General features: G+C 39.9%; 1 protein-coding gene across 3 annotated transcripts in view; it reads left to right on the top strand.

Annotated features, from left to right (window-relative positions):
• Positions 1-26,478, top strand: part of LRRC4C (leucine rich repeat containing 4C) — a 1,846,189-nt gene that overhangs the window by 174,668 nt on the left and 1,645,043 nt on the right. The window contains exons 2-5 of one of the 3 annotated variants that reach the window (XR_014069617.1): positions 1,274-2,014; positions 5,091-5,214; positions 11,929-11,976; positions 13,908-14,086. The gene's annotated coding sequence lies outside the window, so the exon portion shown is untranslated. Of the gene's footprint in view, positions 1-1,273; positions 3,657-5,090; positions 5,215-5,694; positions 6,828-11,130; positions 11,977-13,907; positions 14,087-26,478 lie in introns of those variants that run through there. The other 2 variants (XR_014069616.1, XR_014069613.1) reach the window with 2 other exon arrangements.

Raw genomic sequence — 26,478 nt, 5'->3', positions numbered from 1 at the left:
CAAAGCAAGAAAAGGTGATCTATCTCTCCCTGTTTGCAATAATCCAAAAAACATGCTGGCTTCTCCAGCCCTTAGGATTAGTTCCAAAGGAGATACCAAATAGTTGTGGAAATCAGGAAAATATTCCAACTAATTTCACCTGGAAGAGTCAGAAAAGACATGATGTTTGAACTAGTCTTAAATAAATCCAAGTTTAGAAAACTGGGAGGAAATAAATGTTTAGTAATGAGAACATCCTACTCATCAAAGCATGGAGAGTACAATAATGCCTTTATTGCATCTTGTTCTTGGAGAACTCACTGTTATATTTTTAGTGATGTGTGAAGAAAGGACAGACAGATGTTCCAGGAAGGACACAGACAGACATTACAGGAAGGAAGTTCCACTAGATCACACATGTGTCATTGGATTATGCAAACATCATTAGATTATATGGATGCTTTGAGAAACAATTTTGCCCAGCCACACTCTCTAGGAGCATATACAGTCTAACATTGAATACAGACCAAGAAGTTAAACAATTGTAAGTAATGATTGTTAAAAAAGAAAAACACAAGAGAACCGAACCTAGCCTACAAATCAGGCAAATCCTTTCCGAAATAATCCATTAAATAGTGGCTTGAATAGAGAGAGAAGTTAAAAAACCTTGGTCTCCTATTGATCAACTTGGATGACATTTCTATATACTTAGTCATAACTTAGGCATTATGTATGTGCATATGAGTGTCATGTGGGTGCATATACACCTACATTTTTTTAATTTGAGAAGTGAATTCCACTTGATAAATCTAATTTTGGAAGGGAAAAGTCTAAAAGTGCAGCATCCATGGAGAGCTAAAATCTAAAAATGGACCTGACTGATGTGCTGACTATAAATTGCTAGAATAAGAAGTCTTTAAAGTTTCTTCCAACACTAAAAATTTACAATTCCTTATTTAGTACATAAAAAGCAAAAACCATTTATGTGCAATTTACATGTCATTTGATAGGAAACATCTCTATTCTTCTTGCTCAATTATTTCTTGAAATCTGCTCTCCATTACACATACAAATTCCTATTCAGTTTTAGGGAATAACCAACAATTATATATTTAAACTAATGGTGACAATATAGCAGAATAATTACTCTAGAGTCAGACTGCATGAGTTTGAATCCAGGCTTACACAAACACATCATTACAAAGTCTCTAAGCTTCAATTTCCTCATCTGTATAAGGGACCAAACACATGTTGTTCCTGTTTAGTCATTAAATCATATCCAACTCTTTTGCAGCCCCATGGACTGTAGCCCGCCAGACTCCTCTGTCCATGAGATTTCCCGAGGAAGAATACTGGAGAAGTTTGCCATTTTTTCTCCTGAGGATCTTCCTGACCCAGGGATCGAACCAAGTCTCCTGCGTTAGCAAGCAGTTTCCTTACTGCTGAGCCACCAGGGAAGCCTGGACCAAACATACGGTGAAGAGTAAATGAATCTGTGTAGAGCTCTTAATGGATCGCCTGACACACAGCAATTATTATTCAATTCCCGTACCAGCTCTGAGCTACATATATCTCTTTCCTTTACAGATGAAGAAATTGAAAGCCCTAAGTTATTGAAGTTCAGAAATTTTTCCAAGGTCACAGATGCAAAGAGGGATGCAAAACTGGGTTCTTTTGAGCCCAAGTCCTTTCTTAGAAAAATAGCTCTGCCTATACTGGAGTTCTGATGGCACCTGGTAAATGGAGCATATGGGAGCATCCCTCGCGTGGTTCTTACTGCATGCTTCTCACTCTGTAGTGCTTTACTGAATGGATAGAAAGAAGAAGAACCTGCTTTTGTATCTTTAAAAATGAAAAACCTCAGAATTTTTAGCCACAACCTCTTGATACAATCGCATCCCTTAATCTACCGTATTAGTCACTCAGTTGTGTCCGACTCTTTTGCAGCCCCAAGGACTGTAGTCCGCCAAGCTCCTCTGTCCATAGAACTCTTCCGGCAAGAATACTGGAGTAGGTTGCCATTTCCTACTATAAGGTGTGTCCAGATATTTGTTACAGATAATTGAGCAGTAAAGCTTGTGAATAGCATGCATTTTTCTAAAACTTTTTATTTTGTATAGGGGTAGGGCCAATTAACAATGTTGTGAGAATTTCAGGTGAGCAGCAAAGGGACTCAGCCACACATATACATATAACCATGCATTTTTAATTTCATTTCACTTTCTTTTTAGAAAAGCAGACCTTCTGCTACTTGTTTCCATGATATAAGATGAACTTAGGACTACAAACAGTTATAACCATACATTTTTTAAAAGAAGCAGTTTCAAGGTCATCCGCATAACCATTCTCTCTCTCATTTGCATTCAGATATATTTTTTTGAGTGGCTGGGAAAGGGGTGATGTTAGAGGCAATTTGGCAAATTGCAAATGCGTGCCATGTAGACAGATGTCAGCTGTCAGGTGTGTCTGATAAAGAAAAAAATTAAACACAGTTGCTTTCAAAGGTGAAAAGAGTGGAGCCAACCTCTTTGCTCAACCTACCGCCCAGGCAGTACTTTTCAGTACTTTGGTTTGTTCTTTGGGATTAGTGGCCACCTTTCCATCTTTGCTGGGTTAATGTGAACCCTCAGAAAAGCTGTGGCCCAGGGCTGCTTACTCTGATCAAGCTGCTGCTACAGTCTCCCCGAAGGATGTCCTTGTCAAAGCTCACGAAGATGGGCACTCCCAGAGGACTCACAAGCCTGGCACCCCTCGGCTTTCTGCAAGCCTGACCTGTGATGGCTGAAGCCTCTGGAAAAAGAGTCAGAATAGAAAGGGAGGAAAACACAGTGTTACACAATATGCACCAGCTCAACTCCTTGAAATCCAGCTCGCAGGTTTCTAGAACGAGATTGAAGTGACAAGGAGGAGGCTGCTCTGACATGTATCCAGGAAGTGCCTTGATGGTGACTGACAACTTGTTATGCAGAGACTTAATTGAACCCGATGGCCTCATAAATGAAAGCCAAGTGCTCCAAGTCAAAGGGAAAGGAAGTGGCCATCAGGCTTGCTGTCTTCATTCCTCCAACAGTGGCCAACAAATTGCCATTTTACGGGGCACCTCCTGCCAACCAGTTTCCTGGGTTGTGCAATTCTTATAATTAATTCCTGATCCTGGAGCCTCTGGCATTTACCTTGTAAGGTTCTCTGCAAGAGGCAGATTATGTGAAATAAGGCAATAAGGCCAAGGGCGTTGACTGCAGATGCATTAAGAGACTGTGCACAGAATAACCCAGATCCACAAGGCATTCTGGCTTCCTGAACCTGAACCTTCCTGCAGAGGGAGCTCTTGGAAATTAGAGGCCTGCAGGAAAATACGGGCAGAATCCTTTTCTCTCCAACAATATCTCCCCAGCATTTACTGAATAAGTGCTAGAATTGCATCAGGTGTTTTAAATAAATGATCGTTACTCTTCACCACACAATTGGAACCTGATCATTCTCATTCCCATTTTAGAGATGAAGAACACATAGTTTAGATACCCAAGGATATTTACCAAAGGAATCCCAGGGACTGTGGAGCCTGGTGGGCTGCCGTCTATGGGGTTGCACAGAGTCGGACACGACTGACGCGACTTAGCAGCAGCAGTGAACCTGTATCTGTTTGAGTTCCCAAGCTGTGCAATTTTTTTTTTGTTGTTAACAAACTGACAACATTTATGAAGTGTTTGTTCTGGACTGAGGATTTGGAGAAAAAAGTGTTAATGGGGATTCAGAAATCCATTGATTATATCAATAATAAGAACTATAAGCAGGATGGTGAGGATGAGATAATGATAATGACAGTAGCATAATATTTTGATGTGGACCATTTTTTTTTTTTTTCCCATTGTCTTTTTTTTTCTTTTTTTTTTTTTTAGTTTTTGCCATACATTGACATGAATCAGCCATTGGTTTACATGTGTTCCCCTTCCTGGACCCCCTTTATTTATTTTAAAGTCTTTATTGAATTTGTTGCAATATTACTTCTATTGTTTACATTCTATTGTTTGGGCTGCAAGACATGTGGGATCTCTGCTCCCTGGTCAGGGATCAAAACCCATGCCACCTGAATTGGGAGGCTATGTCTTAACCACTGGACCATGAAGGAAGTCCTAGTCATATAATATTTTGAATTGGAAACTCATGTTTGCTTATTTCAGGCTTCCTGAATTTCTCTTGTCTTAACCTGTATTCCAGCAGAGATTACCTCCTATGCATTTTCCTCAGTCAAGAGAGGCTACAGTGCTAAAAGCAGAAATCTTGCACTTTTTATTTTAAAAACCAAGAATCAGAAGAGGGAGAGGATTTAAGATACAGATAAAATGCTTTAGATAGAGTTGGGAAGAAAGAAATTATACCCATTGACACAAGGAAGGGAGAGAAGAGAGAAAGCAGTCCCTGGTCGGGGATGGTGTGATGATGGGGGTCATGGGGGTGAGGGGGTGGCACTGAGACCCCAGAGAGAAAGTGGCCACTTGGGAAGCTTACGTGGTGGGAAAATAGGAAGCCTTGAGAAGAGTTCCATACACTCAAGAGTGACATAGACATTGCGGAGAGTAGACAAAATTATCATCTAGATGGAAGAGTGCATGTCTCAGTGACAGATGAGTCACCAATGACCTGTGACCTGATGGTAGACCTCCCAGACCTGCTCCCAACTACTTGATAGCAATTAAGGTTTGAAGCCATGCCACAGTCCTGGACGGGGGTCATAAACAGTCAACCTCAACTGAGCCAAAAAAAATGAAATTCTATTGTCTTATACTTTTAGGTAAAAAACAGAAAAACGGAATTTTGTATCTCTTGTACATCTGAGTATGTAGACTAAAACTCATACTTGCTTAAAAATAGTAATAATCACAAATTAACATTATGGATCCCTTATAAATGCAGAACTGTCACTGCGCCCGTTATTAAGTACTTTAAACATTCACTCATTTAATTCCTACAGGTCTACAGAATGGATGATCTTATCAACCCCATCTGATGGGGGAAGAATCTGAGTAACTTGCCTAAGGCTATACTGATGCCCTGTGTCCTTATGTGACAACGTTTACCACTTACCCTGACTTACTGATTTTCTTTCTCAGCTAATTCTTTGAAGACAGGGCTGTGCCGTCTCTACTGTACCATCATAATTGTCCTGACTGTATCTGCTAAATATATGAGAGGTTCTTTTTCAGGTGAACCTGAGGACTATTCAGTAAGATAGAGGTAAGTGTCCTAAAAAAATACAAGTGGCCTGCTAGAGGGGGCAGAGGCATGATTAAACTCTAGAGAAGTCAACTATAGATTTAATGAAGATAAAAGAGTGATTTGCATTCACATCTTACTTAATTTGCAGCCTAGTAATTAAATGAAAGGGCTGAAGATTCTATGCATATGATACAGCTAGGGTAAATCTAATCATCTTCAGTCAGTAAACAATTTCCTTTCTGTCTCTCCCTCTCTCCCCTTTTCTCCCATCTTTATGACAGGAGTACACTTCCCTGTTGCATGCATCAACCCACTGATCTTGGGCCTGGGTATGGAACTTTCTTTGGCCAGTGGAACATGAGCAGGCATGCCACAAGCTTGTGGAGTACCATGTATAATTTTGGGGCTCCAATCATCCTTTATGAGAAGAACTCCACCCCCATCCTCCCTAGGGAGGTCACTACTCCTTGAGCCTAGGCTCAGAAGGATCGAAAGCAGAACAAACCAATTTCTAGCCGTAAGCCATGCCTAAATTAAACCCTCACCCTAAAAACAGTGCCAATAACCATGCCCATAGGCATATGAGCAAGAAATGAGTATTTATTCTTTGATATTACTGACATTTTATGGTTCTTTGTCATAGTAAAATCTAGTTGATAACAATAATCGACATAGAAGATTGTTCAGTTGACCATCTCTTCACTTTTAATTTCTCTCTCAGGAATCAAACTTTGGTGAAATGAATCAAGATTAATGTCCTTCAGTATAATGAAAGCTATGACTTTTCCAGTAGTCACATACAGATGTAAGAGTTGGACCATAAAGAAGGCTGCCGAAGAACTGATACTGTCGAACTGTGGTGCTGGAGAAGACTCTTGAGAGTCCCTTGGACAGCAAGGAGATCAAACCAGTCCAACCAGTCCATCCTAAAGGAAATCAGCCCTGAATATTCACTGGAAGGACTGATGCTGAAACTGAAACTCCAATACTTTGGTCACCTGATGCGAAGAGCTGACTCATTTGAAAAGACCCTGATGCTGGGAAAGATTGAGGGCAGGAGGAGAAGGGGGTGACAGAGGGTGAGATAGTTGGATGGTCTCACCGACTCAGTGGACATGAGTTTGAGCAGACTCTGGGAGATAGTGAAGGACAGGGAAGCCTGGTGTTCTGCAGTTCATTGGGTTGCAAGGAGTCAGACAGAATTTAGTGACATAAGGATAACAACAATGCTGTTATAACTACTTATTTCTGGGGTGTGAGGTACCTCATGAACTAGAAGATAAACAGTTTGAGTTAAGAGCCTGAGACTGTCTGGAAATCTGTATCTTCCTAAGTCCCATAGGAAGAAAGCAAAGATATGTCCACTGAACAGTAATAGCCAGCATTAATTTCATCTAGTGTGAGGGCATTCAGAATAGAAAAAAGTTAAAAAGAACTGTTAGTTCAAACATTTTTGAGGGGAAGTTTACAGCATTAATTTCTTCATCCAAAAAGTGAAAAAATTATGTCCACCTTATAGGAGGGTTCTTAATACACTCATTTCACAAACATATTTTAGACATCAATGTTTATTGATTCACCAGGCAGTTAAGAATGGTACAACAGTTGAAATGAAAAAAAAAAATAATAAAGAGTTCAGTTCAGTCACTCAGTCATGTCCAACTCTTTGCGACCCCACGGACTGCAGCATGCCAGGCTTCCCTGTCTGACATGAACTCCCAAAGCCTGCTCAAACTCATGTCCATCTTGTCAGTGATGCCATCCAACCGTCTCATCCTCTGTCGTCCCCTTCTCCTCCTGCCTTCAATTATTCCCAGCATCAGAGTCTTTTCAAATGAGTCAGCTCTTCACATCAGGTGGCCAAAGTATTGGAGTTTCAGCTTCAACATCAGTCCTTGCAATGAATATTCAGGACTGATTTCCTTTAGGATGGACTGGTTGGATCTCCTTGCAGTCCAAGGGACTCTCAAGAGTCTTCTCTAATACCACAGTTCAAAAGCATCAATTCTTCAGTGCTCAGCTTTCTTTATAGTGCAACTCTCACATCCATACATGACTACGGGAAAAACTATAGCCTTGACTAGAGGGACATTTGTCAGCAAAGTAATGTCTCTCCTTTTTAATATGCTGTCTAGTTGGTCATAGCTTTTCTTCCAAGGAGCAAGCATCTTTTAAATTCATGGCTGAAGTCACCATCAGCAGTGATTTTGGAGCCCAAGAAAATAGTCTCTCACTGTTTCCATTGTTTCCCCATGTATTTGCCATAAAGTGATGAGACTGGATGCCATGGTCTCAGTTTTTGAACGTTGAGCTTTAAGCCAACTTTTTCACTCTCTTCTTTCACTTTCATCAAGAGGCTTATTAGTTCTTCGTTTTCTGCCATAAGGGTGATGTCATCTGCATATCTGAGGTTATTGATATTTTTCCCGGCAATCTTGATTCCAACTTGTGCTTTCTCCAGCCTGGCATTTCACATGATGTACTCTGCATATAAGTTAAATAGGCAGAGTGACAATATATGCCTTGATGTACTCCTTTCCTGATTTGGAACCAATCTGTTGTTCCCTGTCCAGTTCTAACTGTTGCTTCTTGACCTGCATACAGATTTCTCAGGAGGCAGATCAGGTGGTCTGGTATTCCCATCTCTTTAAGAATTTTCCACAGTTTGTTGTGATCCACACAGTCAAAAGCTTTGGCACAGCCAATAAAAAAGAAACAGATGTTTTTCTGGAACTCTCTTGCTTTTTCAGTGATCCAACGGATGCTGGCAATTTGATCTCTAGTTCCTCTGCCTTTTCTAAATCCAACTTGAACATCTGGAAGTTCATAGTTCACATACTGTTGAAGCCTGACTTGGAGAATTTTGAGCATTACTTTGCTAGCATGTGAGATGAGTGCAATTGTGCAGTAGTTTGAACATTCTTTGGCATTGCCTTTCTTTGGGATTGGGATAAAAACTGACCTTTTCCAGTCCTGTGGCCTCTGCTGAGTATTCCAAATTTGCTGGTATATTGAGTGCAGCACCTTAACAGCATTATCCTTTAGGATTTGAAGGATTTGAAATAGCTCAACTGGAATTTCATCACCTCCACTAGCTTTGTTTGTAGTGATGCTTCCTAAGGCCCACTTCTCATTCCAGGATGTCTGGCTCTAGGTGAGTGATCACACCATCATGTTTTTCTGGGTCATTCAGATCTTTTTTGTATTATTCTTCTGTTTTCTTGCCACCTCTTCTTAATATCTTCTGCTTCTGTTAGGTCCATACTATTTCTGTCCTTCATTGTGCCCATCTTTGCTTGAAATGTTCCCTTGGTATCTCTAATTTTCATGAAGAGATCTAGAGTCTGTCCCATTCTATTGTTTTCCTCTATTTCTTTGCACTGATCACTTAGGAAGGTTTCTCATCTCTCCATGCTGTTCTTTGGAACTCTGCATTCAAATGGGTGTAGATTTCCTTTTCTCCTTTGCCTTTCACTTCTCTTCTTTTCTCAGCTATTTGTAAGGCCTCCTCAGACAACCATTTTGCCTTTTTGTATTTCTTTTTTTGGGGGATGGTCTTGATCACTGCCTTCTGTACAATGTCATGAACCTCTGTCCATAGTTCTTCAGGCACTCTATCAGACCTAATCCCTTGAATCTATTTGTCACTTGCACTGTATAATCATGAGGGATTTTATTTAGGTCATACCTGAATGGTCTTGTGCTTTTCCCTACTTTCTTCAATTTAAGTTTGAATTTTGCAGTAAGGAGATCATGATATGAACCACAGTCAGCTCTTGGTCTCATTTTTGCTGACTGTATAGAGCCTTTCCATCTTTGACTGCAAAGAATATAATCAATCTGATTTCGGGTTGACCATCTGGTGATGTCCATGTGTAGAGTCTTCTCTTGTGTTGTTGGAAGAGGGTGTTTGCTATGACCAGTGCGTTATCTTGCCAAAGTCTATTGGCCTTTGCCCTGCTTCATTATGTACTCCAAGGCCAAATTTGCCTGTTATTCCAGGTACCTCTTGACTTCCTACTTTTGCATTCCAGTCCTTTATATTGGAAAGGATATCTTTTTTAGAGAATTAGTCCTAGAAGGTCTTGTAGGTCTTCAAAGAACCGTTCAACTTCAGCTTCTTCAGCATTACTGGTTGGGACATATACTTGGATTACTGTGATATTGAATGATTTGCCTTGGAAATGAACAGAGATCATTCTGTTGTTTTTGAGATTGCACCCAAGTACTTCATTTTGGACTCTTTTGTTGACTATGAGGGCTATTCCATTTCCTCTAAGGGATTCTTGCCCACAGTTCTAGATATAACGGTCATCTGAGTTAAATTTGTCTATTCCAGTCCATTTTAGTTCACTGATTCCTAAAATGTCAATGTTCACTCTTGCCATCTCCTGTTTGACCGCTTCCAATTTACCTTGATTCATGGACCTAACGGTTCCTATGCAATATTTTTCTTGACAGCATCGGACTTTACTTCCATCACCAGTAACATTAATAACTGGGCGTTGTTTTTGCTTTGGCTCCCTCTCTTCATTCTTTCTGGAGTTATTTCTCCACTCTTCTCCAGTAGCATATTGGGCACCTACTGACCTGGGGAGTTCATCTTTCAGTGTCCCATCTTTTTGCCTTTTCCTACTGTTCATGGGATTCTCAAGGCAAGAATACTGCAGTGGTTTGCCATGCCCCCCTCCAGTGGACCACATTTTGTCAGAAGTCTCCACCACGACCTGTCTGTCTTGCGTGGCCCCACACGGCATGGCTCATTGTTTCATTGAGTGTGACGAGGCAGTGGTCCGTGCGATCAGTTTGATTAGTTGGAATCTAGGCGTGCCACTGCTCTTTTTCAGCGCCCTCCGATTATACAATTTATCAAATCCCAGGGAGCTCAGTATCATTTATATTCCATGTGGCTGCTGGGGCCTCTGCTGGGGGCCCAGTAGGTCTCATTAAACACAAATGGCAAGAACATTTCAGAGATACAGTTGACATCACCCTGCTCCTCTCTGCTCCCCTCCTATACGGGTCCCTTAGCTCAGAATGAAAAAGCAGGCTTGATGATTTTACACAGATGTCCTCTTCCACAAAGACTGTCATCTTTCTTGGTTCATGAGCTCTTGGAGAAGCATCAGGAAAGACAAATCCATGTAGCTAAGATTATGTAGTTTAGTATTAACTCACTAACAGTGTAAAAACCTGATCAGGGTTCTTATTCTTACTGGAAATAAACCACGCACAAGAGAGAGATATGAAAGTAATCTGAGCCTTCAGAAAAGTTGGGCCTGTGAGTGTCTTATCCTGATGATCACACTGTTATGACTATCACCACCACTTGTTGAGCATGAATATATTAAAAAAAATATTAAAAATTCAGCACTAGGCTAAACACATTAAGTGCATTATGTCTTTTAATATTTTATATCATTTTTGAAGCTTATAATTATACATTTATTTAATTATTGGGCATATTTAGCTTTACAAATATTGTCCCATTCCCTAGACAATGTGCTCTATGAGATAAGAAATTTTCTCTTTCTCTCTTTTTTTTCAATAAGCCTCTGATCCTTATCCCTCAGAGGGCAGACAAAATGAAAACCAAAATCACAGAAAACTAAGTGTGTAAAACGCTTAGCATGATTCCTGACATATAGTCTCTGCTCAACAAAATGCAGTTTATTTTTACTAGTAGCCTCATATTCATCCTTATAAAATAGCCTATGTGTGAATACAATCAGGTTGCAAACCCCCTGCACCTCACTTACCTAAACTGTCTTTCACATAAATACACACTCTTCACTCTTTGGATTTTTGAATGAACATTGTCTCAAAAAAAAAAAAAAAAAACAACCCAAAGGTATTTACATTCTCTCTGAGAAAACACATGTTTGCACCCACTTGCTCCCAAGTGCACGAGCTCACATACAGAGCACTGAGGTCAGAGAGAAGATTTCTAATCCTTAACTCCACTCAGCTGCACCAGGGGATGACCCTGCCTTAGCTTTAAACATCTGTAGAGCAGTTACTGGTCACTGTCAACGTTTGCAGCCACTCAAGAGGTTAGATGAAGATTCCATTTATTATATCTTATTCTCGACTTTGTGTGTGTGTGTGTGTGTGTGTGTGTAAATGGTCAATGAAGACTCTTCTTGAAGGAAATAAAGTGCTCCTATATCTCACATAGAAAGTGATGGCCACATTTTTCTCTGCCCTAATGATGGTTCAGTCACTTTTCCAGTACAAAATGTCACTGGACCCACAGAGCAAACTTGAAAAGGTATCTTTGCCAAATAACATTGTGCAGCGTCAAAGAGACAGCCTTTCTTCTTCCTCCCTCCTTCCATCCCCCTCTCCTGCCTTCCCCCTTTTCCTCCTCCTTCTCTCCCTTCCTTTCCTCTCCTTCCTTCCTTCCACCTTCCTTTAGAAAGGATTTAGACTGGCTCTCCTCAGGATTTCTAAGCCCTCCACCACATTATCTCCCCCTGCGTTTGAAAACTATTCCCCATTTCTCCTCCTCATGAATTCATCCCTCTCACCACACTGATCTACTAGTATCTTGTGCCTTTGTTTTGTTGCTAATGGTCCCTCTTCATATATTACTCTTCTCCCCCACCCCATCACTGCTTGGATAGACCTTATACATATTTGAAGTGGATTAGAACTGCCCAAATAATCACTCAGCAATTATAAATCTGGATATATAGGAATAGGATAAGTGGGATATTTTCTCTTTTCCAGAACATGTACCTGAATGAAAGCACTGTGAACTCCACCCTCATGAATAAAGTACGTAATAAATGTCCAATGGTTGTATATAAATGCTTGTCATTGTTGTTCAGTCACCAAGTCGTGTCCGACTCTTTGAGACCCCATGGACTGCAGCATGCCAGGTCTCTCTGTCCCTCATTGTCTCCCAGAGTTTGCCCACGTTCATGTCCATTGTATCGATTATGATACAATACAGATGGTAGGAGCCTCCAATTTGTGCCTAAACTTTGGGGCTCCCCATTCTGACACTGTTCTTAAGTAATGGAGCAGTCAGCTGAGTTGAGGAGGAATACCTACTAAAATCACCCTCCAGACTGCATTAGACCCACCACCTCAACAGCTCTCTCCTAATTCTGTCCTCCTCGGGGTGATTCCATATGCCATATTCCATATTCATCTTTGTGTCTTCTCTGTGCCTATTACAGTATATCTTAACACCTGTAAATAATTCAGATTTTTTTATTGAATGAATAGAAAAATAAATGTCTCAAAAAAGTACAGATTTCACCATCTTCTAGAATGTATCAGGCACATAATAATTGCTCTTATCAAAGCCCTTTGGTTACAACAAACATATTCAAGTTCTCCCAACAAATTCAAGGAGACACCAAGATCTCATGGGAGTGAGATAGGACTGGGACTCAGACACTGAAGCTGAGGGTTTAAGAATGTGACTGTATCGTATTTTCTCTAGGATGATGTGACCGCTCACTGTTGTTTCTCTAAGGAGACCCCTTTCTTCTGCTCACCATTTTTCCACTTATTATAATTTAGTCCCTGGTCCTTTGGCTTACTGAAACACTGCCTGTATTGGCCAGCATTCAACCAGAGAAATAGAACCAGTAGGAAATACATATTAAGAAAGATACTGTGAGGAATTGGCTTACATGGTTGTGGGGCAAGTCAGCAGTCTGCAAAGCATGCCATCAGAAAAGAGAGGAAGAAATTCTTGGGAACAGGCTGAGACTGCAGTCTACTAGAAGAATTTCTTCTTCCTTCAGGAAGCCTCAGTTTGCTCTTGAGAACTTTCAACTGATCAAATCAGTCCCACTTTAGGATAATCTCCCCTCTTTAAAGTCAACTAATTGTGGACTTTAATCACATCTATTAAAATATCTTTATAGTAACACCTGGCTTAGTGTTTGACTGAGTAAATGGGATGGTATCCCATCCAAAGAGACACACAGAAAACCCTGGTGGCTCAGACAGTAACGAATCCACCTGCAATGTGGGAGATCGAGGTTTGATCCCTGGGTCAGGAAGATCCCCTGGAGTAGGAAATGGCAACCCACTCCAGTTATTCTTACCTGGAAAATTACATGGACAGAGGAGCCTGGAGGAATAGGGGTCCATGGGGTAACAAAGAGTTGGACACGACTGAGTGACTAACACACACACACACACACACACACACACACACACACACTCTCTTTTAGTTAAAATAATCAAAAGAAAGGATTGTATTAGTTTCTGGCAATCAAAGATGTCATCCATTGTGAGGTAAAAGACACCAGGATAACAGAGTATGGGGATCTGCTCCTTCCAGAAGCTGTCATGGAAAGAGTTTCTAGAAGAAACGATGGTATGGCTCCTGGCAATGAAACCCCTCCTGTAGAACCCCACTTCCCTCACCTCCCTCCTTAATACCATGGCAGTCAGGACACAGGCCCTGAGAGGCAAAGCAAACTCACAGTTCCTTACTTTTACAGTGAACATTCTTTTTTTTTTCATAATATAATTAGTATTTTTATTTATTTTTAAATCTTTTCTTTAACTTTGTACTCGAGTATAGCTGATTAACAATGTGATAGTTTCAGGTGAACAGCAAAAGGACTCATACATATACATGTAGATAATTAGTATTTTTAAATTTTAGATTACTGTTGATGCAGCACCAACTATCCCAGATGTTTTGAGGTAAACCTAATTTGTTATTTCTCTCAATGCAGTTTAGCTCGTCATTTCCTCTGTTGGTTGCACCTGGGCTCATTCACTTGCTTACCTTCAGAAAGAGGATCGGTTGGTCTGGGAGGTTCAAGATGGCTTCACTCACCGTCTCAGAGCTGCTGGCTGGCTGTCTGCTTCTGCACTTTGGTTCTTCTCTACAGCACCTCTCAACTTACTGGAGGTAAGAATATGATTCTTTTTGTGATGGCCAAAGAGCATCAAGGTAGAAGTTGCAAAACTTTATGAAACCTAGGTTTCAAAATTCACACAGTGTCACTTCTACTACCGTTTGTTACTCAAAGCAGGTTATAAGGGCTGCAAAGCTTCAGGAGGTTGGGAAACAGGCTTCATCTTTTAACTAGAGGAGCTATATACAATCTATGACCGTATTTCATTTACCATAGTACTGTAAGACTATTTCATCGAATTTTGCAGTAAGTTTTGAGTCACAGAGGTGGTGTTTAAGAATTTATAATAAGGTACAGATTTATAGGTGGAGGGTTACTAATTTAATAAAACATAAAAATTAATATAAACGCCCATTGTGATAGATTGTGTGTTACAAAGTTCATTTTCCTATAACCTTTGTTTCATGCCTTATTTTACCAGAAAAGGAAGTAAAATAGGGACAAAACAGTTGGTCAAATCAACTTGGAGGTAAAAACCAAAATTATTCAGTGAATATATTATAGGTTTGACTGAGCATCACTGTGCTGGTTAATGTGTAGAATACAAGTATATAAACACAATCACTTCCCACATAGACTTTCTAGTCTCTAAGGGAAATAATACACAAATTTATTAAATGGCTCAAACTTCCTTTTTTAGGTTCATAGTGCGTGGGTGTGCTACTAATAGCATAGTGGCCAGAGGATCAGTCACTAGCATCAGCACCCTAATCAAATCAGAGACAAGATACAAAGTGTAAGATGGAATCAACAAATTTGAGCAGGATTATATAAGGGGCAGCCGTTGAGATAAGAACTGGGAAAAGTTGATTCACAGGTTCAGCACATACAGCTAAAAAGCAAAGTGAAGAAAATCCTTTGGGGTAAAATTCAGATGTTTTGATTATTTTTTTTTCTTTTTGGCCACTTTATATTTTTAACTGAAGGATAATTGCTTTACAGAATTTTGTGGTTTTCTGGCAAACATCAAGAATCAGCCATAGGTACACCCATGTCCCTTCCATGCTGAATCTCCCTCCCATAGCCCTCCACATCCCACCCTTCTAGACTGTCATGGAGCCCCTGTTTGAGTTCCCTGAGTTATACAGAAAATTCTCACTGGGTGTTTTACATATGGTGTTGTAAGTTTCCATGTTACTCTCTCCATACATCTTACCCTCTCCCTCCTTGCCTCCCTCCATGTCCATCGGTCTGTTGTCTGTGTCTGTTTCTCCATTGCTGCCCTGAAAATAAATTCATCAGTACCATCTTTCTAGATTCCACATATATCTGTCAGTATATGATATTTTGTGTTTCTCTTTCTGACTTACTTCACTCTGTATAAAAGGCTCTAGGTTCATCCACCTCATTAGAGCTGGCTCAAATGCATTTCTTTTTATGGCTGAATCCCATGGACGGAGGAGCCTGGTGGGCTGCAGTCCATGGGGTCACTAAGAGTTGGACACGACTGAGCGGCTTCACTTTCCCTTTTCACTTTCATGCACTGGGGAAGGAAATGGCAACCCACTCCAGTGTTCTTGCCTGGAGAATCCCAGGGACGGGGGTGCCTGGTGGGCGGCCGTCTATGGGGTCGCACAGAGTCGGACACGACTGAAGCGACTTAGCAGCAGCAGTATTCCGTTATATACATATATGTACCACAGCTTCTTTATCGATTCATCTTTCGATGGACATCTAGATTGCTTCCATGTTCTAGATATTGTAAATAGTGCTGCAATGAATATTGGGGTACATATGTGTTTTTCAATTTCGGTTTCCTCAGGGTATATGCCTAGTAGTTCGATTACTGAGTCACATGATGGTTTTACTCCTGGTTTTTTAAGGAATCTCCATATCGTCCTCCATAGTAGCTGTATCATTTTACATTCCCACCAACAGTGCAAGAAGGTCCACACCCTCTCCAACCTTTATTGTTTGTAGAATTTTTGATGATGACCATACTGACTGGTGTGAGGTGGTATCTCATTGTAGTTTTGATTTGCATTTCTCTAATAATTAGTGATGTTGAGCATCTTTCCATGTGTTGGTTAGTCATCTGTATGTTTGTATGTCTTCTTTGGAGAAATGTCTGTTTAGGTCTTTTCCCCACTTTTTGATTGGGCTGTTTGTTTTTCTGGTATTGAGTTGTATGAGCTGCTTGCATATTTTGGAAATCATTTTTTTGTCAGTTGTTTCTCTTGCTATTATTTTCTTCCATCCTGAGGGTTGTCTTTTCACCTTGTTTGTAGTTTCTTTGCTGTGCAAAAACTTTTGAGTTGAATTAGGTCCCACTTGTTTATTTTTCTTATTCCCATCATTTTAGGAGGTGGGTCATAGAAGATCTTGGTTTGATTTATGTCATCGAGGGTTCTGCCTATGTTTTCCTCTAAGAGTTTTATAGTTTCTGGTCTTACATGTAGGTCTTTAACACATTTTGAGTTTATCTTTGTGTGTGGCATTAGGAAGTGTTCTAATCTCATTCTTTTGCATGTAGCTGACCAGTTTTCCCAACACCACTTACTGAAAAGGCTATCTTTGCCCCATGTTATATTCTTGCCTCCTTTGTCAAAAATAAGGAACCCATAGGTCTCTGGGCTCTCTATCTTGTTCTGTTGGTCTATAGTTCTGTTTTTGTGCCAGTACCATACTGTCTTGATGACTTTCGCTTTGTAATGTAGTCTGAAGTCAGAAAGGTTGATTCCTCCAGCTCCATTCTTCTTTCTCAAGACTGTCTTGTTCCTTATCTTAGAGGGAATGCTTCTAGTTTTTCACCATTGAGAATAATGTTTGCTGTGAGCTTATCATATATTTTTACTATATTGAGGTAGGTTCCTTCTATGTCCATTTTTGAAGGTTTTTTTTTATCATATATGAGTGCTGAATTTTGCCAAAGGCTTTTTCTGCATCTGTTGAGATGATCGTGTGTTTGTTTTTCTTTCATCTTAATATAGTGCGTAACACTGATTTGCATATTTTGAAGTATCCTTGCATCCATGGAATCAATCTGACTTGATTATGTTGTATGAGATTTTTAATGTGTTGTTGAATTCTGCTTGTTAGAATTTTTTTTGAGGATTTTAGCACCTATGTTCGTCAGTGATATTGACCTGTAATTTTCTTTTTTTGTGTTGTCTTTGCCTGGTTTTGGTATTAGGGTGATTGTGGCCTTGTAGAATGAGTTGGAATTCTTCCTTCCTCTGCAATTTTTTGGAGGAGTTTCAGAAAAATAGGCATTAGCTCTGTTCTAAATGTTTGATAGAATTCCCCTGTGAGGAGAAGCCACATGGGCCCTGGGATTTTGTTTTTCGGGAGATTTTTTATCACAGTTTCTGTTTCAGTGTTTGTAATTTTTTGTTCATAATTTCTATTCACTCTTGGGAGGCTGAACTTGTCTAAGAATTTGTCCATTTTCTCTAGGGTGCCCATTTTATTAGCATAGAGTTGTTCATAATATTCTCTTATGATCCTTTGTATTTCTGTGTTGTCTCTTGCAACCTCTCCTTTTTCATTTCTAATTTTGTTGATTTTATTTTTCTCCCTTTTTTTTCCTGATGAGTCTGGCTAGTGGTTTGTCAATTTTATCTTCTCAAAGAACCAGCTTTTAGTTTTATTAATCTTTGCTATTGTTTCCTTCATTTCTTTTTCAATTATTTCTGTTCTGATCTTTATGATTTCTTTCCTGCTGCTGACTTTGGGTTTTTGTTTGTTTGTTCTTTTTCCAGCTGCTTTAGATGTAGGGTTGGGTTGTGTATTTGATGCTTTTCTCGTTTCTTAAGGCCGGTTTGTATTGCTATATACTTCCCTCTTAGAACTGCTTTTGCTGACTCTCATAAGTTTGGGGGAATCATGTTTTCATTGTCATTTGTTTCTAGGAATCTTTTGATTTCCCTTATTTCTTCAGTAATCTCTTTGTCATTTAGTAATGTATTGTTTAATCCCCAAGAGTTTTTGTTCTTTGCAGTTTTTTTTCCCCTGCAGTTGATATCTAGTCTCATAGCATTGTGATCAGAGAAGATACTTGATATGATTTCAATTTTCTTAAATTTACTGAGCCTTGATTTGTAGCCCAAGATGTGGTCTATCCTGGAGAATGTTCCATGTGCCCTTGAGAAGAAAGTGTATTCTTCTGCATTTGGATGGAAAGTCCTGAAGATATCAATTAGGTCCATTGGTCTAATGTTTCGTTTAAAGTTTGTATTTCCTTGTTTAGTCTCTGTTTTGATGATCTGTCCATTGGTTTAAGTGGGGTGTTAAAGTCCCCTACTATTATTGAGTTAGTCAATTTCCTCTCTTATGCCTGTTAGTGTTTCCCTTATGTATTGATGAGCTCCTATGTTGGGTGCATAAATATTTACAATTGTTAGGTTTTCTTCTTGGATTGACCCCTTGATCCTTATGTAGTGTCCTTCTTTGTCTCTTATAGTCTTTATTTTAAAGTCTATTTTGTCTGAAATAAGGATTGCCACTCCAGCTTTCTTTTGACTTCCATTCACATGGAATATCTTTCTCCATCCTTTTACTTTCAGTCTGTATGTGTCTCTAGGTCTGAAGTGGGTCTTGTTTTTGTATCCATTCAGTCAGTCTGTATCTTTTGGTTGGTGCATTTAATCTGTTTACATTTAAGGTAATTATTGATATATATGTTCCTATTGTCATTTTCTTAATTGTTTTGGGTTTTTTTTGTAGCTCTTCCTTTCTCTTGTGCTTACTGCCTATGTGAGTTAATTTAGTATATGTTGTAAGGCTGGTATAACTTTTGCTTGTATGTAAAGCCTTTGATTTCTCCATCAATTTTGAATGAAATCTTTGCCAGGTGTAGTAATCTTAGTTGTAGATTTTTTTTTTTTTCTTTCAGTACTTTAAATATATCTGCTATTGCCTTCTGGCCTGCAGAGTTTCTGTTAAAGATCCACTGCTAATCATATGGGTATTTCCTTGTATGTTACTTGTTGCTTTTCCCTTGCTGCTTTTAACATCTTTGTGCTTAATCTTTGTTAGCTTGATCAATATGTTTCTCAATGTGTTTCTCCTTGGGTTTATCCTATAAGGGACTCTCTGTGCTTCTTGGACTTGATTATTTCCTTTCCCATGTTGCAGAAGTTTTCAACTATAATTTCTTCAAAAACTTCCTCAGTGCCTTGTTTTTCCTCCTCTGGGGCCCCTATAACTCGAATGTTGGTGCATTTAATATTGTCCCAAAGGTCTCTGAGGCTATAGTCAATTCTTTTCATTCTTTTCCCTTTATTCTGCTCTTTAGCAGTTATTTCTGTCATTCTATCTTCCAGCTCACTTATCCATTCCTCTGCCCAGTTATTCTTCTATTGGTCCCTTCTAGAGTATTTTTAATTTCAGTAATTGTATTATTCATCTGTTTGCTTATTCTTTATTTCTTCTAAGTCCTTGCTGATGGTATTAACTTGGTAAATATTTCTTGCATTTTCCTCCTTTCTATTTTCAAGTATTCAGAGCATTTTTACTGTCATTCTGAATCTTCTTTCAAGTTGATTGCTTGTTTCCTCTTCATTTATTTGTGAAATTCTACGTTGTTCTTTCATTTTTTCTCTATTTCTCTGTCTTTTCATTTTTCTTTTTTTTCTAAGTTGTTCCACTTGAGGCCTCCTTTTCCCAGGTTTTGGAGTTGTGTTCCTTCTTACTTTTGGTTTTTGCCTTTGGAAGGAAAGGTTGGTTGAGTTCTTTGTGTTGACTTATTGTTAGGGGTGACTTGTGCCTAAGTTATCTATGTTATAGTGGGAGGAGATCAAGCAGATCAAGCAGGTAATTACAGAAATAATGGGACATATACACATTCTTCCACACACACAGTTATCACCAAAGTATTCTAAAGAAAAGAGTCCAGGGGAAACCAAAAGTGATATCGGCCAGTTAAAAGCAGAGCTAGCTAACTTTCAATCTGGAAAACGGAGCATGAGCGGAGTGCAAACTGGGACATAAAGCAAAATTTCACAAATTAACTTACTCGGTGAAAAAAGACAGAGTAGAAGGAAGAAAGGGAGAAGAAAAGAAAGAGAAGAAGGAAGGGAAAAGAGAAAAGGAAGGGGGTGGAAAAGAGGATAGAAAATAAAGAGAAGAAAAAATAGAAATGCAAATGTTTAGACACATGCAAAAAAGATTTATATATTTTCAGAAATAGCTATAGCCATTAAAGAACTATAAGAAAAGCATTTGAATGTATCAAAAACAAAATCAGAAAAATCACCAAAAAGAGAGTGAAAAAGAAAAAATATCTTAAAATGAATGTTTTTAAAACAAGAAAAACAAAGAGGAAAACTCCACAGCACTGCAAAAGGCTAATTTGAAGGTAGAAATATGTAGGGGGAATAAACAGTGTGATTTATAAGAGAAAAATAAAAAGTTCTAAAGGTCATAGTTCTCGGTTGCAGAGTCTGCCCCTGTGGATGGGGTTGGATTAGTGTCCTGTGATGTTTTCCTGGTTGGGGGAGCTTGTGCCTGTGTTCTGGTTGATGGAGCTGTATCTCGTCTCTCTGAAGAGCAATGCAGTGTCCAGTAGTAGGTTTTGGAGCATCTACGGGTTCATTATGACTTTCGGCAGTCCTTCTGGCTTTGGCAGTGTTAGCTGCGTCTATTTCTGTAGCCACTTCAAAGTGGCCCTCTCAGCATATCTGCACCGCCGCCCACCCCCTACTTGTCCCTGGAATCACTGCTGGTGCTTCTGTTCCCCAGTCCTGCCCTGCTCTGCTAGTCGAAGCTTGCTAGGTAGGGGCTCCTGTAGATCTTTTCTCAGCTCCCCAACTGTGCCCTCTGCATCACAGAGACTCATGTGGGCTTCCCTCAGCCCCCCGAGCCCACCCTCTCTGTCGCAGAGCTAGAGTGCACTTGTCTCAGCTCCCGGGCCCGCCCTCTGCGTCTCAGGGCTTGTGTGCACTTGCTTCAGAGGTCCACGCACTCTGTCGTGGGGCTTGTATATTCTTCTTTTGGCTCCCTAGGCCGCTCTCTGCGCTAGGAGGGTTGTGTGCGTGACAGCCCTCTGTGCCCCAGGGCTTCTGTAGGCTTCTCTCTCGGTTTCCTGAGCCTACTATCTGATTGGGGCCACAGTCCTTTAGCTGAGAAGTGCAGCTTTCTCTCTTTTCTGCTCTCTAAGTCCCTGTTTTGCCTGGTTTTCCAAGACTCTGCAGCTCCCCCTTAGGTCTGCCTGGGAGGGAGCTTTCCTGTGCATGGGAGCTCCTCTTGTTTTAGGACTCCCTCCCTCCCTTGGACACAAGCTCTGTCCAGAGGTTCTCTGTCGTGTCCCTTTTTATTTATCTATCCTTTCTCCTACCTCATTCCAGGGAGCTTAGCCTGCCCCCCGCTCCTCAGAGGCCTGGGGTCTTCTGCTGTCGTCTAGAGGTTGCTTTGTAGGAGTTGTTCCATATCTTACTGAGTTTTTGATGTATTTGTGGGGAGGCTGGTGATCTCCACATCTTACTCCTCTGCCATCTTCTTCCATACAGTGAACATTCTTATCTAAAAGAAAGTTTTATGTCAATGAAATGTTTGAACCTTACACCAAGAAAACATTCATCAGATTTGCTTATTTGCAAATGTATTAAATATAGAGGCAAACCAATAAAATGTAGGATGATAGGATGGTCATAAATCTTCTAATTTGTTACAGATGTAGCAATGATAATAATAATATACCTGAGTGGATCTTGTACTATCTTTCCCCATGTGTCACTAACATAGCTTAACACTGTCAGTTTATTATTATTCAAGTCATATTCAGTGGCAGGGTAAATACCAACTTGGCTTCATAATTCTGCAAATGTGTATCTTTGATGGAGATTATACAATTTTACTCATTTACCAATGGCAGTTCTTTCTTTCAGTATAACCAATGACGTTTTCATCCTTAGAGCAAAGTCTTAGGGATCACAGTGGAAACAAACAGTTGCCCTGGTTTGTGGCTGAAATAAATGTTAATCATGGCTGTCTTCGTTCTGCCCCGTGAAATGTGGGCTTTACAGTGACATTCAGAATAGTACAAATCAGCTAAAAATCGCATTTTCATTCTCTAGGCTCCATTTTACAAATTCTGTAAGTGAGTCATGCATGTATTTCGTTTTCTTTTGACACCACAGATTTGCTGTGTCCTATGGTTTTATGTACACAAGCTCTCTTGCTGATAAGCATTTTTGTCCTAAGTGGAAGAGAGAGAGGACAGAAATGCAGAGGAATGCATTTCTAAAAGCATGCAAAGGAGATCTGTAGGAGAGAATGTTTATGATGTGGGTTCAATGTCATTCATTTATGAGCTAACTTAACCTTAATTGTATAAAAGACACTGTGTTAAGCACTCTGAGGAACACTCTCACATCTATAAGATACAGCTCATGTTCTAGAAGCTCACTATTTAGTCTCAGGATAAGACAAATACAGGGGCTTCCTAAGTGGCTCAGTGGTAAAGAATCTGCCTACCAATGCAGGAGACTCAGTTCAATGCCTGCGTCTGATCCCTGGGTCAGGAAGATCCTCTGTAGAAGAAAATGGCAACCCACTCCAGTACTTTTGCCTGGGAAATCCCACAGACAGAGGAGCGTGGCAGTCTACAGCCCATGGGACCACAAAAGAATCAGACACAACTTAGCAACCAAACAACAACAAGACAAGTACAGAGGGCATTACAATATTATTTAAAGCAAGGACAGTCAGAGAAAATACACGCGATGTTTTATGAATGTCCAGTGGAGGGCCAAATTGCATCCAGGGGAAAGGAAATATGACTTCATGGAAAGAGTTTTGAATGATCTTGAGGACAGACTTACCTAGGCACTACAGAACTAGGAAATAGTCTAGACAAAGGCAAGATTTAGAAAGGCAGAAGGTGTGTTTGGGCACAGGAAGTCATCCATGTGGATGCAGAGGAAGATGCTGCCAAAATGATACAACTGGACCAAGATTATGTAAGACCTTGGATGCTAGAACAAAGTGCACATTTATTTCCCAGGAATGCAGCAGATAATCTTGTGAACAAGTATGATAAAAACAGCTTGCAGAACTCAATGAAGCTGTGAGCCATGCCATCCATGCAGGGCCAACCAGGACAGATGGGTCATAGTGAAGATGGGCACGATAAAGGACAGAAACTGTAAAGATCTAACCAAAGCAGAAAAGATTAAGAAGAGGTGGGAAGAATATATAGAAGAACTATACAAAGAAGGTCTTAATGACACAGATAACCATGCTGGTGTGGTTGGCTACTCACCTAGAGCCAGACATCCTGGAGTGTGCAGTCAAATGGGCCTTAGGAAGCATTACTGCAAATAAAGGTAGTGAGGGTGATGGAATTCCAGCTGAGCTATTTGAAATCCTAAAAGATGATGATGTTAAAGTGCTGCACTCAATATACCAGCAAATTTGGAAAACTCAGCAATGATCATAGGACTGGAAAATGTCAGTTTTCACTCCAATCCCAAAGAAGGGCAGTGCCAAAGAGTGTTCAAACTACTGCACAATTGCCTTCATCTCACATGCTAGCAAAGTAATGCTCAAAATTCTCCAAGTGAGGCTTCAACAGTACATGAACTGTGAACTTTCAGATGTTCAAGCTGGATTTAGAAAACGCAGAGGAACCAAACATCAAATTGCCAACATCTGTTGGATCATCGAGAAAGCAAGAGAGTTCCCGAAAATCATCTACTTCTGCTTTTTGGCTGTGCCAAAGCCTTTGATTGTGTGGATCACAACAAACTGTGGAAAATGCTTAAAGAGATGGGACTATCAGACCACCTAACCTGCCTCCTGAGAAACCTGTATGCGGGTCAAGAAGCAACAGTTAGAACTGGACATGGAAAAATTGAATGGTTCAAAATTGAGAAAAGAGTATGACAAGACTGTATATTGTCATGCTGCTTATTTAACTTATATGCAGACTCTATCATGTGGAATGCCGGGCTGGATGAAGCACAAGCTGGAATCAAGATTGCCAGGAGAAGTATCAACAACCTCAGATAGGCAGATGATCCCATTCATGGCAGAAAGTGAAGAGGAACTAAAAAGCCCCTTGATGAGGGTGAAAGAGGAGAGTGAAAATCTGGCTTAAAACTCAGCATTCAGAAAAATGAAGATCATGGCAAATAGAAAAAGTAGATGCAGTGACAGATTTTATTTTCTTGGATTCCAGAATCACTACAGATATTGATGGCAGCCATGAAACTAAAGGACACTTGCTCCTTGGAAGGAGAGCTATGACAAATCTAGAAAGTATATTAAAAAGCAGAGACATCACTTTGCTGACAAAGGTTGGTAGAGTCAAAGCTGTGGTTTTTCCACTAGTCACGTACAGATGTGAGAGTTGGACCATAAAGAAGGCTAAGCACTGAAGAATTGATGTTTTCAAATTGTGGGACTGGAGGAGACTCTTGAGAGTCCTTTGGACTGCAAAGAGATTGAACTAGTTAATCCAAAAGGATACCAACCCTGAATATTCATTGGAAGAACTGATCCTGAAGCTGAAGCTCCAATACTTTGGCCACCTGGATGCGAAGAGCTGACTCACTGGAAAAGACCCTGATGCTGAGAAAGATCGAAGGCAAAAAGAGAAGGGTGTGGCAGAGGATGAAATTGTTAGATAGCATCAAGGACTCAGTGTACATAAGTTTGAGCAAACTCTGAGTGATGGTGTAGGACAGGGAAGCCTGGCGTGCTGCAGTCCATGGGATCCCAGAGAGAAGTACAGGGCTTAGTGACTGAACAACAACAAATGATAAAGACTTTCAGCCTGAAACATATCAGGCGGGGACTTGCCTTTCACACACTACATAGCATCCTCAGAGTATGGTCCATGGACCTCTGCTGGTCCTAATCAGGTTGCTACTGGTTCACACTGAGAAGAATACCAAAAATGAAATTAAACATTTAGGAATTTCTCAGAACAATTTGCCATTGTCATCAAAGTATATGATTTAATACTTTCCAATCTATATGGGTTGGAAAAGAATTGGTTCTTTACCACAGATAACCTGAGAGCACCTTAGTGCCTCCCCCATGGGGTGCTTAGCCTGTAGATATCAATTTTGCAGCCAAAGTGTGAATTTCTGTTGTTCCCTTCATCTCACGGGGCATTTTCCTTAGTTGCATTTTGATATCAACACTTTGATGTTGTACCTTAATGTTGACCTGTTCTAAGGGAGTAATATCAGATCACAGAAATTAACCCCAGGTGATGTAGAACCCAGGTTTGCAAAGTTCGCCCATGAGCAAACCCAGCCCTCTGCCTATTTTGTACATAAAATTTTATTTCAACACAGCCATACTCATTTGTCTCCATTTCATCCATGGCTGATTTTTCGCTACCGTAGCAGAGTTGAGTACCTGCCACAAAGACTTCATGGTTTTCAAATCCTAAAATATTTACTGGCTGGCCCTTTGCAATAAAAGTTTGTATGGAAAGTGATTGGGTCTTGAAATGGAGATTACTTAACAGGTACCCACAATTCTTACTTTCCTGAAAGACTAGCCAGGAAGAAATCTGGGGCAAAGCTGGGATTCAGGAAGCCATCGAGAAGGAAGCAGGCTCCACATATGTTCACACATACTTTGGGCAGGTATGAAAGGAAGTTTGGAGCATATTCTGCATTAAATAATCCCTTACATACCTTTTTTTTTTTTTTTTCCGTTAGCACAGATAAGGATGCAAGTTAATGAAATTTGATGGAACAGATGTCATCCCTGTTAGTGATTTTAAAAGATATCAGGTTTATATCCTACAGATGATAGCACCCACATAAGTGCACATAAATTAAAGTTACATCACTTAACAATTTCTTTCAAAAGGTATTTTATTTTCTCCTTGGCCTTCTAAAATGCATCATCACAATTGAAACGAGATTTTGGCCTGAAAGTTACAGGTTCATGAATTGGCATATCTGGAATAACAGAAAAAGATTTAAAGTAAAACCATGTTACATAAAACTATGCTTCCTTTTCTCTCTGTATTTCTTACTACATTTTTGGGTCATGTTTATCACTGTGGAGCACATCTCTGCCACATAATCGGCTACACTCTACCTATTTCTACACTCAGCTGTATTCTCAGACACAGGATAATTCAGGAACAAAAAAGAAAAAAAAAAAAGGAGAACTATTTGGTGGTGTAAATCTTCTGTAGAACAAAGAAGGCCATGTTACACAATAGTAAAATAAACATATGTCATATTACCTCCACTTTACCAATGAAGAAACTGAAATTTAGAGAAGTTACATAACTTGCCAATGTCACATAGCTAGTAAATGAAGGAAACTATTTCCATCTAAGGATGGTCTTCCTGCTCTCATACCTATAATTTGATAAAACTAAATACCATTTTAGAATACAAATTTAAGTGGAAGAAAAGGAAAATGAGCGAGATTGGGATCCATAGAAGTTAAAAAAAAAAAATCTTCAGTT

The sequence above is a fragment of the Giraffa tippelskirchi genome, chromosome 11, assembly GCF_054371585.1.
Source record: "Giraffa tippelskirchi isolate mGirTip1 chromosome 11, T2T-mGirTip1v1.2.pri, whole genome shotgun sequence".
Classification (NCBI taxonomy): Eukaryota; Metazoa; Chordata; class Mammalia; order Artiodactyla; family Giraffidae; genus Giraffa; species Giraffa tippelskirchi.
The sequence above is the reverse complement of the archived record's forward strand: the minus strand, read 5'-3'. Positions and strand labels throughout refer to the sequence as shown.